The sequence below is a fragment of the Nerophis lumbriciformis genome, linkage group LG16 (assembly GCF_033978685.3).
Source record: "Nerophis lumbriciformis linkage group LG16, RoL_Nlum_v2.1, whole genome shotgun sequence".
NCBI classification, from domain to species: domain Eukaryota; kingdom Metazoa; phylum Chordata; class Actinopteri; order Syngnathiformes; family Syngnathidae; genus Nerophis; species Nerophis lumbriciformis.
In genome coordinates, this window is record NC_084563.2 from 24837099 (window position 1) to 24853396 (window position 16298).

At 42.8% G+C, this 16298-nt stretch overlaps 1 protein-coding gene across 2 annotated transcripts in view; it reads left to right on the forward strand.

The window, feature by feature from the left end:
* tbc1d9b (TBC1 domain family member 9b) overlaps nt 1–16298 on the forward strand; it is a 45251-nt gene that overhangs the window by 402 nt on the left and 28551 nt on the right. The gene's annotated exons all lie outside the window — the stretch shown is intronic.

A 16298-nucleotide genomic window follows, 5' to 3' on the forward strand; every position in this document is an offset into this window, starting at 1 on the left:
GCGGTCCAGATGACGCTTAATCATAGCAAAGCTTCATTTGTGGGCCGAACACAATAAAACACGTGAAATTGTTACCTTTTACTTGAATAAATGTATAATAAGTGACGTCAATGAATGAAGGATGTAGGAATGTATGACGTAGAGACATCTGCCGTCAAAACCAACATCTACTTGAGCTACGACAGTGACGTAAATCCGAATTTTAGTACGAGTCGGAACTTCTGCCTAAACCAGGGGCGTATTTAGTCATTTGGGGGCCCCGGGCCAACCTAGTCTCTTCATACAACTAAGAAACATGTTTATTTGCCATGTTGTTGGAGACTAACTGAACCTGATGCTTTTATGGCTTTTTGCCGATATTCGATATTGTCCAACTCTTAATTACCGATGCATATATCAACCGATACCGATATATACAGTCGTGGAATTAACACATTATTATGCCTAATTTGGACAACCAGGTATGGTGAAGATAAGGTCCTTTTTCAAAATAAAATAAAAATAAAATAAGATAAATAAATAAATAAAAAATTCTTGAATAAAAAAGAAAGTAAAACAATATAAAAACAGTTACATAGAAACTAGTAATTAGTGAAAATTAGTCAAATTAACTGTTAAAGGTTAGTACTATTAGTGGACCAGCAGCACACACAATCATGTGTGCTTACGGACTGTATCCCTTGCAGACTGTATTGCTATATATTGATATGTTAGATGTTTTTTATGTTGATTTAATTAAAAAACAAAACAAAAAAAACCCGATAAAAAAACAAACCGATACCGATAATTTCCGATATTACATTTTACAGCATTTATCATCTCTAATTTATAGGAATAATAAACATGATTTAAGGTGTAAGCCAGCGCTGTGCAATGTTAGCAAAAATATACCAGAGACCGACCCATTACTGGCATCAATATTTTGACAAATATCAGTGTTAGAGATGTCCGATAATGGCTTTTTTGCCGATATTCCGATATTGTCCAACTCTTAATTACCGATTCCGATATCAACCGACACCGATATATACAGTCGTGGAATTAACACATTATTATGCCTAATTTTTAGAGATGTCCGATAATATCAGCAGGCCGATAAATGCTTTCAAATGTAATATCGGAAATTATCGGTATCGGTTTTTCTATTATCGGTATAGTTTTTTAAATGTATTTCTTATTTTTTTATTAAATCAACATTAAAAACACAAGATACACTTACAATTAGTGCACCAACCCAAAAAACCTACCCCCCCCACTTGCACTCATTCACACAAAAGGGTTGTTTCTTTCTGTTATTAATATTCTGGTTCCTACATTATATATCAATATATATCAATACAGTCTGCAAGGGATATAGTCCGTAAGCACACATGATTGTGCGTGCTGCTGGTCCACTAATAGTACTAACATTTAACAGTTAATTTTACTCATTTTCATTAATTACTAGTTTCTATGTAACTGTTTTTATATTGTTTTACTTTCTTTTTTATTCAAGAAAATATTTTTAATTTATTTATCTTATTTTATTTTATTAATTTTTTTTTTTTAAGTACCTTATCTTCACCATACCTGGCTGTCCAAATTAGGCATAATAATGTGTTAATTCCACGACTGTATATATCGATATCGGTATCGGTAATTAAGAGTTGGACAATATCGGATATCGGCAAAAAGCCATTATCGGACACCACTACTAATTTTGTTGTGATGCCCCGCTGGATGCATTAAACAATGTAACAAGGTTTTCCAAAATAAATCAACTCAAGTTATGGAAAAAAATGCCAACATGGCACTGCCATATTTATTATTGAGGTCACAAAGTGCATTTTTTTTTTTAACATGCCTCAAAACAGCAGCTTGGAATTTGGGACATGCTCTCCCTGAGAGAGCATGAGGAGGTTGAGGTGGGCGGGTTTGAGGTGGGTGTTAGCGGGGATGGTGTGTATTGTAGCGTCCCGGAAGAGTAGTGCTGCAAGGGGTTCTGTTGTGTTTATGTTATGCAGATGTTCTCCCGAAATGTGTTTGTCATTCTTGTTTGGTGTGGGTTCACAGTGTGGCGCATATTTGTGACAGTGTTAAAGTTGTTTATACGGCCACCCTCAGTGTGGCCTGTATGGCTGTTGACCAAGTATGCAGGCACTCACTTGTGTGTGTGAAAAGCCGTAGATGTTATGTGACTGGGCCGGCACGCAAAGGCAGTGCCTTTAAGATTTATTGGCGCTCTGTACTTCTCCCTACGTCCGTGTTTTAAAAAGTCATAAATTTTACTTTTTGAAACTGATACCGATAATTTCCGATATTACAGTTTAAAGCATTTATCGGCCGATAATATCGGCAGTCCGATATTATCGGACATCTCTAATCAGTATATATTTAGTTTTTGTCGGTATTGTGGCAAATGCAAGAAACACATCATTGTTTCTCTCAGGTCTTTATTGTAAGACTGCCAACATGAGAATGTACAATAATACAAAATATGCACTTTAATAGTGTGCCCAAGAAGACACACAAACCACACCCATTCTGCTGAGTGTGAGCATGGTCCTAGTGCCCGCCACACAGCCCCCCCCCGAACACCCAGACAGCAAGTTATGGGGAAAACTAAAACCTCTCAGGGGGCCTCACTCGCCTGCCGTAACAGCTACAATGTCCATCCTGCGGGGGAGCAGGTGTACCTTGTGGGGCAGAAGAGATATCAGGGCCCGGTGGAGGCGAAGAACATTCAACCCTAACAGATCTTGGGGGGCGACCTCGGCGGGGGACTTGGCCCGGCAGTATTTCTTCACCTGCAACACAATGCGCCGGTTTAAGCCTGTCCAGAGAAACGCATTCCCTGCGCCTGCCCATATCCAGCACAAAGTTTTTAGGACCGCGTTCCAGCACCCTAAATGGGCCATCGTAAGGGTGTTGGAGGGGTGAACGGTGAGCGTCATGACGTACAAAGACAAAACGGGCAGACTTAAGCTCTGACGGCACAAACGACTTAGGGAAACAGTGGTGGACCGGGCCAGGAGCCAAGGACCCCCTCGACAAAAAGGGAAAAGGTCGCGGGGTGCAACCCTCAGGTAAAAATTCCCCTGGGACACAAAGTGGCTGACCGAACACTAATTCAGCGGGGGCCGCTGCGAGATCCTCTTTAGGGGCTGAGCGCAACCCGAGCATAACCCAAGGTAAACGGTCAACCCAATTGCTATCAACGAGCGCCGCACGCAATGCTGCCTTAAGCGACCGGTGAAAACGTTCACATAAGCCGTTAGCTTGGGGATGGTAGGCTGTAGTACGGTGCACCTGCACACCCAAGGACTGCGCCAACGCTGACCAAAGCTCCGACACAAACTGGGATCCCCTGTCCGAGGTGATGTCGGACGGCGTGCCAAAACGCGCAACCCAAGCTGACAGAAACGCGCGAGCAACGTCTAAAGAGGCAGTGGAGGAAAGAGGAACTGCTTCTGGCCATCTGGTAGTACGACCATCGTGAGCAAGTGCGTATAACCTCGCGACGGAGGGAGGGGGCCAACTAAGTCCACGTGCACGTGGTCAAACCGCCTGACCGGAATCGGAAATGGTTTGAGGGCCGTCTTAGTGTGCTGGTGGACCTTGGCGCGCTGACATGCCACGCATGCGGCTGCCCACTGCCTAACATCCTTCCTAAGGCCAGGCCAAACAAACTTGGCACCAACCAACTTGACGGAAGCCCGAACGCCAGGGTGCGACAGGGAGTGTATTGCGTCAAAAACCCGGCGGCGCCAGTCTACTGGGACAACTGGCCGAGGGCGGCCAATGGAAACATCGCAGAGGAGGGCGGGACTGCCATCCTGAACCACCACCTCCTCGAGCACAAGCGCCGTACCTTCAGTTTTTAGTGCACGGATGTCGGGGTCGTCGGGCTGGTCAGCGGCCATTCCCGAAAAATCTAAACCGAGCTGCACGGTACACACGAGTACGCATGAGAGACAGTCAGCCACAGGGTTGGCCTTACCGGCCACATGCTGAATGTCAGTAGTGAACTCGGAGATGGCCGACAAGTGACGCTGCTGACGGGCTGACCAAGGCTCTGTGACCTTTGACATGGCAAACGTCAGGGGTTTGTGGTCAACAAAAGCCGTGAAGGACCGACCTTCCAACAGAAAACGAAAATGTCGTGTTGCAAGATACAGTGCCAACAACTCTCGGTCAAATACACTATACTTCCGCTCGTTATCTCGCAGTTTACGACTGAAGAACGCAAGGGGCTGCCATACATTCGCCACCCGCTGCTCAACCACAGCACCCACGGCGACATCAGACGCGTCCGTTGTCAAAGCCACGGGTGCCGCGGAAACAGGGTGGGCGAGGAGAGCAGCGTCTGCGAGCGCGGATTTAGCCCTATGAAAAGCTTGGACTCGCTGAGGAGTCCATTCGATGGAATCGCTGGCCTTTTTGTTCCGTAAGGCACTATAAAGAGGCTGCAGGAGGTGGGCAGCGCGAGGAAGGAATCGATTATAAAAATTAATCATGCCCAAAAATTCCTGCAGAGCTTTGACAGTGGAGGGGCGAGGAAAATCTGCCACCACTTGCACTTTCGAAGGCAAAGGGATCGCACCCAGTGACGAAATACGGTGACCTAAAAAATCGATCTCTGACAGCCCAAACTGACATTTAGAAGGATTGACGATCAGGCCGTGCTCGTCTAGACGCGTGAACACTTGTGTTAGGTGTGCCTGGTGCTCCTCGGCTGAAGGACTCGCCACCAAAATGTCGTCGAGATAAACAAACACAAAATTGAGGCCGCGCAAAACTGAGTCCATTAATCTCTGAAAGGTTTGTGCTGCCCCCTTCAGGCCAAAAGGCATACGCAGGAACTCAAAAAGCCCAAACGGGGTTATTACTGCGGTCTTGGGCACGTCCTCAGCACGCACCGGCACCTGGTGATAACCACGAACTAATAAGTCTACCTTCGAGAAAATGGCGGCGCCAGCCAGGCGCGCCGAAAAGTCCTGGATGTGCGGAATAGGGTAGCGGTCGTGCGTTGTGATGTTGTTAAGGCGGAGAAAATCCCCACACGGCCGCCAGGAACCGTCTGACTTAGGCACCATGTGCAAAGGCGAGGCCCACGGGCTATTAGAATGCCTAACTATGCCTAAACGCTCCATAGTAGCAAACTCCTCTTTAGCAATGGTCGATTTAGCCGCGTCAAGACGGCGCGCGCGCGCAAAAACTGGCGGGCCCACCGTGGGAATGAACACCGTGTTTAGTGTCCGCGGTAGAAAAAGCGGGAGTGATTAATGACGGAAAATCCGCCAGCAAACGCTGAAAAACGTCACCAGATACCAAATAATTAGCGTGTGTTAACGGTCCAAGTCCCCCCGCCTGACATGCAAAAGTTGAAAAAGACACAGCATCAATCAATCGGCGGTTAGCAATATCAACAAGCAGTCCATTAGCACACAGAAAATCCGCGCCAATAATGGGGACCGTGATGGCGGCGATGACAAAATCCCACTGGAATTTGCGTCCATGGAAGCACACAGTCACCAACCTGGAGCCAAAAGTGTCGATTGACGAGCCGTTGGCGGCATTCAGCAGCGGCCCACATCCACCTGTCGCCTTGTCCGCGTCCGTGGCAGGTAACAGGCTGACTTGCGAACCGGAGTCCACCAGGAAACGTCTCCTTGACGATGAGTCGGTGATGAAGAGCAGCTCGCTTGCTTCGCCGGCGCCCACAGCCGCTACTGAACGCCGGCGTTGGAGTTTCCCGGGGCCGTGAAGGAGCATGGAGGAACACACCGTCGCGCTTTGGCGCCAAATCGTTGATGGAAGAAGCACTGGCTCGCTTCGCGCCTTTTCCGGGTAGCGACTCCCGCCACTACCGCTGGGTCCGCATTCTCCATCGTCTGCAGGGGAGGCGCTTCTACGCTCTGCACGGCAAACCGTCTGGAAGCCAGAAGCACCCGGTCAGCTTCTTCAGCCAAGTCCCGGTAATCGCCGGAGGCCAAAGAAGTGGAGTTAGCTAGCACCGCACGGGCCGCAGGTGGTAGCTGCCGCAAGAAAAGATGCGGGAAAATGAACCCGCCCTCCTCGGAGCCCAGCAGCGACAGCATACTGTCCATTAAATCCACGGCGGTGCTATTGCCCAAACCCGGCAGGGAAAGAAGTCTATCTGCTCTCTCAGCGTCAGTTAGAGTAAATCTCCGAAGTAGCAGATTCTTTAGTGCAGCGTACTTGTCGCGCTGTGGAGGCGTTCGCAACAGCTGCATTGCGCGGCGAGTGGTCGCCTGGTCGAGGGCTGTTACGACCAAGTAATACCGGGAGTCGTCGCTGGCGATTCCTCGCAGGTGGAAAAGTGCCTCGATGTGCTGGAACCATGATGCCGGGTCGCTCTGCCAGAACTCCGGAAGCTTTGTTCCCGCGGGTAATGCAGGTTGCTGGAGTTGGGGCGACATGGCCGATGAAGACACTGCTTCCTCTTCTGCGTGAAACATTGTCGGGGTCACCAATGTGGCAAATGCAAGAAACACAGCGTTGTTTCTCTCAGGTCTTTATTGTAAGACTGCCAACATGAGAATGTACAATAATACAAAATATGCACTTTAATAGTGTGCCCAAGAAGACACACAAACCACACCCATTCTGCTGAGTGTGAGCATGGTCCTAGTGCCCGCCACAGTATCGGCTTTTTTTTCAAACTACAAGAGAACTACATCAGCAAATACAAAATAAACACATTATGTGTACTGTATTTTCCAGACTATAAGGCACACTTAAAATCCTTTTTTTCCTCAAAACTCGACATTGCGCCTTATAACCCGGTGCGCCTAATGTACGGAATAAATCTGGTTTTGCTTACCAACCTCAAAGCAATTTTATTTGGTACATGGTGTAATGTTAAGTGTGACCAGTAGATGGCAGTCACACATAAGAGCTACGTGAAGACTGCAATATGATGGCAATATGACTCAAGTAAACACCAACATTTTATATGTTCCATTGAAAATATAGAACATTACACAGAGCACTCAAAAATCTATCAAAATGTTTTAGTGCAACTTTGGTAAGCTATGAAGCCGCACGCTTGATGGATTGTACTGTGCTTCAACATAGGAGTATTATTATGGTGTGTGTATAAGGTAAGACATATTATCTGGCGTTTTGTTTCGCAATATTATGCAAAAGCAACTTTTCTTACCTTCTGGTACCTGCTGATCTGTATTTGGGATCTGCATAAGTCCTGAAAAATTGCACGCGTCCGCCTTTGTAGTCCGTGCTGACATCGTAGTCGATAAGCTTCTTCTTTTTCTCTATCTTCTTGTTATGGGACATTCATATTCCGCTGTTGCCGTTTCTAATATAAAGTAGTGTAAAGTTCTTACTTATATGTGTCAGTAAACTCGCCATAAAAGCGCTAAAACATACAGGTGTAGTGAGTTTACATTATTCACCCAAGGAACTTTAGTTATTAGTGAGTTCCGGTCGGATGTTTTTTCACGGGACACATTTCCGGTGTTGTTGTTTCCGGATGAGGAGATGCTGCTTCGTTTTTGATTGAAGTAAAGTCTGAATGTCATTAAAACAGTTAGCTCCATCTTTTGACACTTCTTCCACTCCCGTCCTTGCACGCTACACCGCTACAACAAAGATGACGCTGCCAAAGGTGAGCCACGTAAATAAGACCGCCCACAAAACGGCGCATCCGGAAGCGACTGTCAGAAAGCGGCTTGAAGATGATTTGTAAAACATCATCTATGCAACATTTTGACCAAAGAACCACCATTACATGTTATGTAGACCACAAGGAAGTCTTTTACATTTCGAAAAAAAAATTATAATAATATGACTCTTTTAATGCGCCTTATAGTCCGGTGCACCCTATATATGAAAAAAGACAGAAAATAGACCATTCATCGGCAGTTCGCCTTATAATCCGGTGCGCCCTATGGTTTGGAAAATACGGTATAGCTGTCAGCTATCGATTGGCGGGACAGTTGCCAGCTAGCATTTAAAGTGCCAGTTGCTGTTATCGTTTGAATGTTGTTAGTATTGCACAAAAACAAGTTAGCTTTTGGACCCGTTTAATGTAAAATACACTCATAATTCCATTCAAGGTATACAAAACCCAAAACCAGTGAAGTTGTCACGTTGTGTAAATGGTAAATAAAAACAGAATACAATGATTTGCAAATCCTTTTCAACTTATATTCAATTGAACAGACTGCAAAGACAAGATACTTAACGTTCACACTGAGAAACTATTTTTTTTTTTTTGCAAATAATCATTAACTTATAATTTAATGGCAGCAACACATTGCAAAAAAGTGGTCACAGGGGCATTTTTACCACTGTGTTACATGGCTTTTCCTTTTAACAACACTCAGTAAACGTTTGGGAACTGAGGAGACACATTTTTGAAGCTTTTCAGGTGAAATTCTTTCCTATTCTTGCTTGATGTACAGCTTAAGTTGTTCAACAGTCCGGGGGTCTCTGTTGTGATATTTTAGGCTTCATAATGCGCCACACATTTTCAATGGGAGACAGGTCCAGACCTGTCTCCCACAGGCAGGCTAGTCTAGTACCCGCACTCTTTTACTATGAAGCCACGCTGTCGTAACACGTGACTTGGCATTGTCTTGCTGAAATAAGCAGCGGCGTCCATGGTAACGTTGCTTGGATGGCAACATATGTTGCTCCAAAACCTGTATGTACCTTTCAGCATTAATGGTGCCTTCACAGATGTGTAAGTTACCCATGTCTTGGGCACTAATACACACCCATACCATCACAGATGCTGGCTTTTCAACTTTGCGCCTATAACAATCCGGGTGGTTCTTTTCTTCTTTGTTCCGGAGGACACGGCGTCCACAGTTTCCAAAAACAATTTGAAATGTGGACTCGTCAGACCACAGAACACTTTTCCACTTTGCATCAGTCCATCTTAGGTGAGCTCGGGCCCAGCGAAGTTGGCGGCGTTTCTGGGTGTTGTTGATAAATGGCTTTGGATTTGCGTAGTAGAGTTTTAACTTGCACTTACAGATGTAGCGACCAACTGTAGTTACTGACAGTGGGTTTCTGAAGTGTTCCTGTGGTGATATCCTTTACGCACTGATGTCGTTTTTTGATGCAATACCGCCTAAGGGATGGAAGGTCCCTAATATCATCGCTTACGTGCAGTGATTTCTCGTGATTCTCTGAACTTTTTGATGATATCACGGACAGTAGATGGTGAAATCCCTAAATTCCTTGCAATAGCTTGTTGTCACAAAGTGGTGACCCTCGTCCCATCCTTGTTTGTGAATGACTGAGCATTTCATGGAAGCTGCTTTTATACCCAATCATGGCACCCACCTGTTCCCAATTAGCATGCACACCTGTGGGATGTCCCAAATAAGTGTTTGATGAGCATTCCTCAACTTCCTCAGTCTTTTTTGCCACTTGTGCCAGCTTTTTTTTAAACATGTTGCAGGCATCAAATTCCAAATGAGCTAATATTTGCAAATAACAGTTTTCCAGTGTGAACATTAGATATCTTGTCTTTGCAGTCTATTCAATTGAATATAGGTTGAAAAGGATTTGCAAATAATTGTATTCTGTTTTTATTTACCATTTACACAACGTGACAACTTCACTGGTTTTGGGTTTTGTATAAGTAGGGGGTCCCCGCTCCCTCTCTCCAGCAGCTTTAGGGGCCTCGGCCTGGAAAACGTTGTAGACGTATGTCTTAGTGCGTTCACACTTGGACCAGAAATGGAAAAAAAGGTCATCTAGTCTGGGCCCTGTACTTTTTTCTCCAAATTGGCCCACTGCATTCTCAAAAAGCCTAGATTTTTATACTATTTGACTCAAACCTGAATTTATTTTGACGCATGTTTTTATAAATAAAAATACATGGGAAATAAATGGTTTGATCATTTATTCAGTAACAAGAATAACTGTGACAGTGATTTTACTTTGTAACGCAATCCTGGCAGGTGATCCATCCTGTGACCTCTGCTTCTAAAAGCAGAAGTTCGCACCATAATATGCTAACGGATGATATTGTTTACTTCATATTCCATTAAAGGGGAACTGCACTTTATTGGGATCGTGCCTATCATTTCCAAGCATTATGTCAGACAAAAACACATATAGTATGTTCTTCTTTTACCTTAACACTAGCAAGAGGCGGATAACAATGCAGGTAATAGAGATTTGATCTATTCCGCCTATAAAGTGCTCTAAAAACATCCAAAAAGCTTGATCGTTTCATAATTAGTAGTATTTATGTGATGTAATAAAAGTAATATTTATGTATTTGGCTCATTTTTGGCATACAACGGTGTATTTATTTCACAGACGTTCGCTTTTTCCTTCAACAACAACACTACTAATCATGGCAGACAACAAAGACTTCTTTGGGACAAACGATCAGAAACTTGTATTTTTTGAGCCTGAATATAAGGAGGATGATCAAGTTTTAGAAGCTGTGCACTAAGCCGACCCAGTTTTAGCGAAACACTATGCATCATGTAGCAATATTGCTAAGCGCTAAACAACATATATAAACTATAAACATAAAAAAATGGTTAAGAAATACAGAACTAATCAATTTCTGCATACTAAAACCACTTCAATTCAACACATGTAAAGTCCTTTACAGCAGGGTTCCCCAACTTTTTTTTTTCCACCAGGGACCGGTTTAATGTATGCATTATTTTTACAGACCGGCTTTCTACGTGTGGCAGATGAAAACAGCGAAAAAATTTGCTTTTGGCTACAATTTTAAAGTTAAGTCAGAGAAAATGCGGTAGTTTATAAATTAACGATATAAGGCAAATCCTGAAGGAATTGTGTGTGTGAATGCTCCAATGCTGAAGTTGAACTGAAATGCTGACAGAATGTAGTATGGATGTAAGAATAGTTTGAATGTTGGAATGGTTTGAATGTTGAAGAGTTTGAATTTCCAGGAAAACCGTAATTTGATTTGGAGCGACTTAGTTTGAATGTCCAGGATAAGTGGAATGTGTTGATGTTGGAATGGTTTGAATAGGTTGAAAAATGTGGGAATTGTGGAAGTGTGAAAAATGGATAATTAATTTGCAATGGGGAAAATGTCCCTAAAACAGAGAATTCTTGGAAATCCGGGAATTTTTTTTTACAATTTTTGAAAGGGAGCACACAATTCCTGAACAGGCTGAATATTTTGAAGTTGGAACGGTTTTGAGTGGGAGTTGTGGAACTTTGAAAAATGTCCCATTCTTTTCAATGGGAATTTCATGGAAATTTGGGAAAAGAGAAATGGTAATAAGGAATTCCTGGAATTTCAGGAAAACCTGAAATTTTTCCAGTTCAAAAAACAACTTTGTTTTTTGTCCTGATTAAGAGGAATGATTTGACTATGGAACGGTTGAAGTGGGTTGAAAAATGTAGAAGAAATAGGCGATAGAAAAAAGGGTGAAAAAAGGGTTTTGAAAAAACGGGAATTCTGGGAATTCCTAGGAAAAAAATTGTACTTGAAAAAATTATAGTTTGAATGTCCAGGATGAGTGGAATTTGTTGAAGGTGGAATGGTTTGAATAGGTTGAAAAATGTGGAAATGGTGGAAGTTTGAAAAGTGGCCAATTCCTTTTGAATGGGAAAAATGTCCCGGGAAACCTTGAATTCTGGGAAATCTGGGAATTTTTGGAAAGCTCGCGATTCCCGAATAGGCTGAACAGTTTGGAGTTGGAACGGTTTGAATCGGATAAAAAAAGAATAGTTTAAATGTTGGAATGGTTTAAATGATGAAGCATTTGAATTTCCAGGAAAACCTGAATTTGGTTTAAAACTTGGGAAAAACTTAGTGTAAATGTCCAGGATGAGTGGAATGTGTTGATGTTGAAATGGTTGGAATAGGTTGAAAAATGTGGGAATTGTGGAAGTGTGAAAAATGGATAATTCATTTGGAATGGGGAAAATGTCCCTAAAACAGAGAATTCTTGGAAATCCTGGAATATTTTTTTTACAATTTTTGAAAGGGAGCACACAATTCCTAAACAGGTTGAATATTTTGAAGTTGAAACGGTTTGAGTGGGGGTTGTGGAACTTTGAAAAATGTCCCATTCTTTTCAATGGAAATTTCATGGAAATTTGGGAAAATAGGGAATTTTTTTGAAAATGCAAAAACATTTGAATGTTTTGAATGAGTTTGGTGTGGTGTTGGCATTTTTTAAATCGGTCGAAAAATGTTGAAGGAGTAACATTTTTCATTAAGAAATGGTAATATACAATTTCGGGAAAACCGGGAATTTTTCCAGTTCAAAAACAACTTTTGTTTTAGTCCTGATTAAGAGGAATGATTTGACGAAACGATTGAAGTGGGTTGAAAAATGTGGAAGGAGTAGTCGAAAGAAAAAAGGGTGAAAAAAGGGTTTGAAAAAAAACGGGAATTCTGGGACTCCATGGGAAAAAAAATTTAACTTTGAAAAAAATATAATTAGAATTTCCAGGATGAGTGGAAAAATGGCTAATTCATTTTGAATGGGAAAAATGTCCCGGGAAATCTGGGAATTTTTGGAAAGCCTGCTATTCCCGAATAGGCTGAACAGTTTGACGTTGGAACGGTTTGAATCAGATGAAAAAAGAATAGTTTGAATGTTGGAATGGTTTGAACGATGAAGCATTTGAATTTCTAGGAAAACCGTAATTTGGTTTGGAACTTGGGAAAAACTTAGTGTGAATGTCCAGGATGAGTGGAATGTGTTGATGTTGGAATAGTTTGAATAGGTTGAAAATGTGGGAATTGTGGAAGTGTGAAAAATGGATAATTAATTTGCAATGGGGAAAATGTCCCTAAAAATGGAGAATTCTTGGAAATCCAGGAATTTCTTTTACAATTTTTGAAAGGTAGCACACAATTCCTGAACAGGCTGAATATTTTGAAGTTGGAACGGTTTGAGTGGGAGTTGTGGAACTTTGAAAAATGTCCCATTCTTTTCAATGGAAATTTCATGGAAATTTGGGAAAATAGGGAATTTTTTTGAAAATGCAAAAACATTTGAATGTTTTGAATGAGTTTGGTGTGGTGTTGGCATTTTTTAAATCGGTCGAAAAATTGTTGAAGGAGTAACATTTTTCATTGAGAAATGGTAATATGGAATTCCTGGAATTTCGGGAAAACCGGGAATTTTTCCAGTTCAAAAAACAACTTTGTTTTAGTCTTGATTAAGAGGAATGATTTGACGGAACGATTGAAGTAGGTTGAAAAATGTGGAAGGAGTAGTCGAGAGAAAAAAGGGTTTGAAAAAAACGGGAATTCTGGGAGTTCATGGAAAAAAAATTTAACTTGAAAAAAATATAATTAGAATTTCCAGAATGAGTGGAAAATGTTGAAGGTGGAATGGTTTGAATCGGCTGAAAAATGTAGAAATGGTGAATGTTTGAAAAATGGCTAATTCATTTTGAATGGGAAAAACGTCCCGGAAAACCTGGATTTCTGGGAAATCTGGGAATTTTTGGAAAGCCCGCGATTCCCGAATAGGCCGAACAGATTGACGTTGAAATGGTTTGAATCGGATGAAAAAAGAATAGTTTGAATGTTGGAATGGTTTGAATGATGAAGCATTTGAATTTCCAGGAAAACCGTAATTTGGTTTGGAACTTGGGAAAGACTTAGTGTGAATGTCCAGGATGAGTGGAATGTGTTGATGTTGGAATAGTTTGAATAGGTTGAAAAATGTGGGTATTGTGGAAGTGTGAAAAATCGATATTTAAAGGGGAACATTATCACCAGACCTATGTAAGTGTCAATATATACCTTGATGTTGCAGAAAAAAGACCATATATTTTTTTAACCGATTTCTGAACTCTAAATGGGTGAATTTTGGCGAATTAAACGCCTTTCTAATATTCGCTCTCGGAGCGATGACGTCACAACGTGACGTGACATCGGGAAGCAATCCGCCATTTTCTCAAACACCGAGTCAAATCAGCTTTGTTATTTTCCGTTTTTTCGACTGTTTTCCGTACCTTGGAGACATCATGCCTCGTCGGTGTGTTGTCGGAGGGTGTAACAACACGAACAGGGACGGATTCAAGTTGCACCAGTAGTCCAAAGATGCGAAAGTGGCAAGAAATTGGACGTTTGTTCCGCACACTTTACCGACGAAAGCTATGCTACGACAGAGATGGCAAGAATGTGTGGATATCCTGCGACACTCAAAGCAGATGCATTTCCAACGATAAAGTCAAAGAAATCTGCCGCCAGACCCCCATTGAATCTGCCGGAGTGTGTGAGCAATTCAGGGACAAAGGACCTTGGTAGCATGGCAAGCAATGGCCGCAGTTTGTTCCGGCAGACGAGCGAGCTAAACCCCCTGGATGTCTTGGCTCACACCGCCCCTTAAACTGGACAGATCAGCTTTCAGGAAAAGAGCGCGGATGAGGGTATGTCTACAGAATATATTAATTGATGAAAATTGGGCTGTCTGCACTCTCAAAGTGCATATTGTTGCCAAATGTATTTCATATGCTGTAAACCTAGTTCATAGTTGTTAGTTTCCTTTAATGCCAAACAAACACATACCAATCGTTGGTTAGAAGGCGATCGCCGAATTCGTCCTCGCTTTCTCCCGTGTCGCTGGCTGTCGTGTCGTTTTCGTCGGTTTCGCTTGCATACGGTTCAAACCGATATGGCTCAGTAGCTTCAGTTTCTTCTTCAATTTCGTTTTCGCTACCTGCCTCCACACTACAACCATCCGTTTCAGTACATTTGTAATCTGTTGAATCGCTTAAGCCGCTGACATCCGAGTCTGAATCCGAGCTAATGTCGCTATACCTTGCTGTTCTTTCCGCCATGTTTGTTTGTGTTGGCTTCACTATGTGACATCACAGGAAAATGGACGGGTGTTTATAACGATGGTTAAAATCAGGCACTTTGAAGCTTTTTTTAGGGATATTGCGTGATGGGTAAAATTTTGAAAAAAACTTCGAAAAATATAATAAGCCACTGGGAACTGATTTTTAATGGTTTTAACCATTCTGAAATTGTGATAATGTTCCCCTTTAATTTGCAATGGGGAAAATGTCCACAAAAACGGAGAATTCTTGGAAATCCAGGAATTTTTTTTTTACAATTTTTGAAAGGTAGCACACAATTCCTGAACAGGCTGAATATTTTGAAGTTGGAACGGTTTGAGTGGAAGTTGTGAAACTTTGGAAAATGTCCCAATCTTTCATGTAAATTTGGGAAATGAGGGAATTTCTGGGAAATGCAAAAAAAATGTAATGTTCTGAATGGTTGGTGTTGGAATATTTCAAATTGGCCGAGAAATGTTGAAGTAGTAGCATTTTTTATTGAGAAGTGGTACTACGGAATTCCTGGAATTTTGGGAAAACCGGGAATTTTTCCAGTTCAAAAAACAACTTTGTTTTTGTCCTGATGAAGAGAAATGATTTGACAGTGGAACGGTTGAAGTGGGTTGAAAAATGTGGGAGGAGTAGTCGCCAGAAAAAAGGGAGAAAAAAGGGTTTGAAAAAAACGGGAATTCTGGGAATCCATGGAATATTTTTTTTTACTTGAAAAAAGGATAGTTTGAATGTTCAGGATGAGTGGAATATGTTGAAGGTGGATGTGGAGGGGGGCGTGGCCTGTGGACCTGCAGCGAAACGGGGTGTGCCAGGACCGGCTTCGAGATCAGCGACAGGTGCGTAGATGGCCCACCTGGGCCTGATTATCTAATCACCTGTCGCTCTGTTAAAAGTCAGCAGCCGGGGAGGAGAGAGGAGTTGGAGGTGGAGCTGGAGCGCGAACGAGAGAGAGACAGAGGAAGAGACACTTGCTGAAAAGCCCAAACAAAAAGACTTTATTGAAAAATTAAACAGTGTTCTAAACCCTGAAAAGCAGCTGTCATGTCGGTGATTGGTGGTCCGAGGAACCTGGAGGAAAGAAACCTCCACAATTTGGCGCCCAATGTGGGGCCGGACCACCGGAGGCAGAAGAGGCCGACCCCCTGATGGCTCCAGGAGGCAAATTGTGGAGGTTTCTTTCCTCCGGGTTCCTCGGACCACCAATCACTGACATGACAGCTGCTTTTCAGGGTTTAGAACACTGTTTTATTTTTCAATAAAGACTTTTTGTTTGGGCTTTTCAGCAACTGTCTCTTCCTCTGTCTCTCTCTCTCGTTCGCGCTCCAGTTCCACCTCCAACTCCTCTCTCCTCCCCGGCTACTGCCTTTTAAAAGAGCGACAGGTGATTAGATAATCAGGCCCAGGTGGGCCATCTACGCACCTGTCGCTGATCTCGAAGCCGGTCCTGGCACACCCCGTTTCGCTGCAGGTCCGCAGGCCACGCCTCCCTCCACAGTGGAATG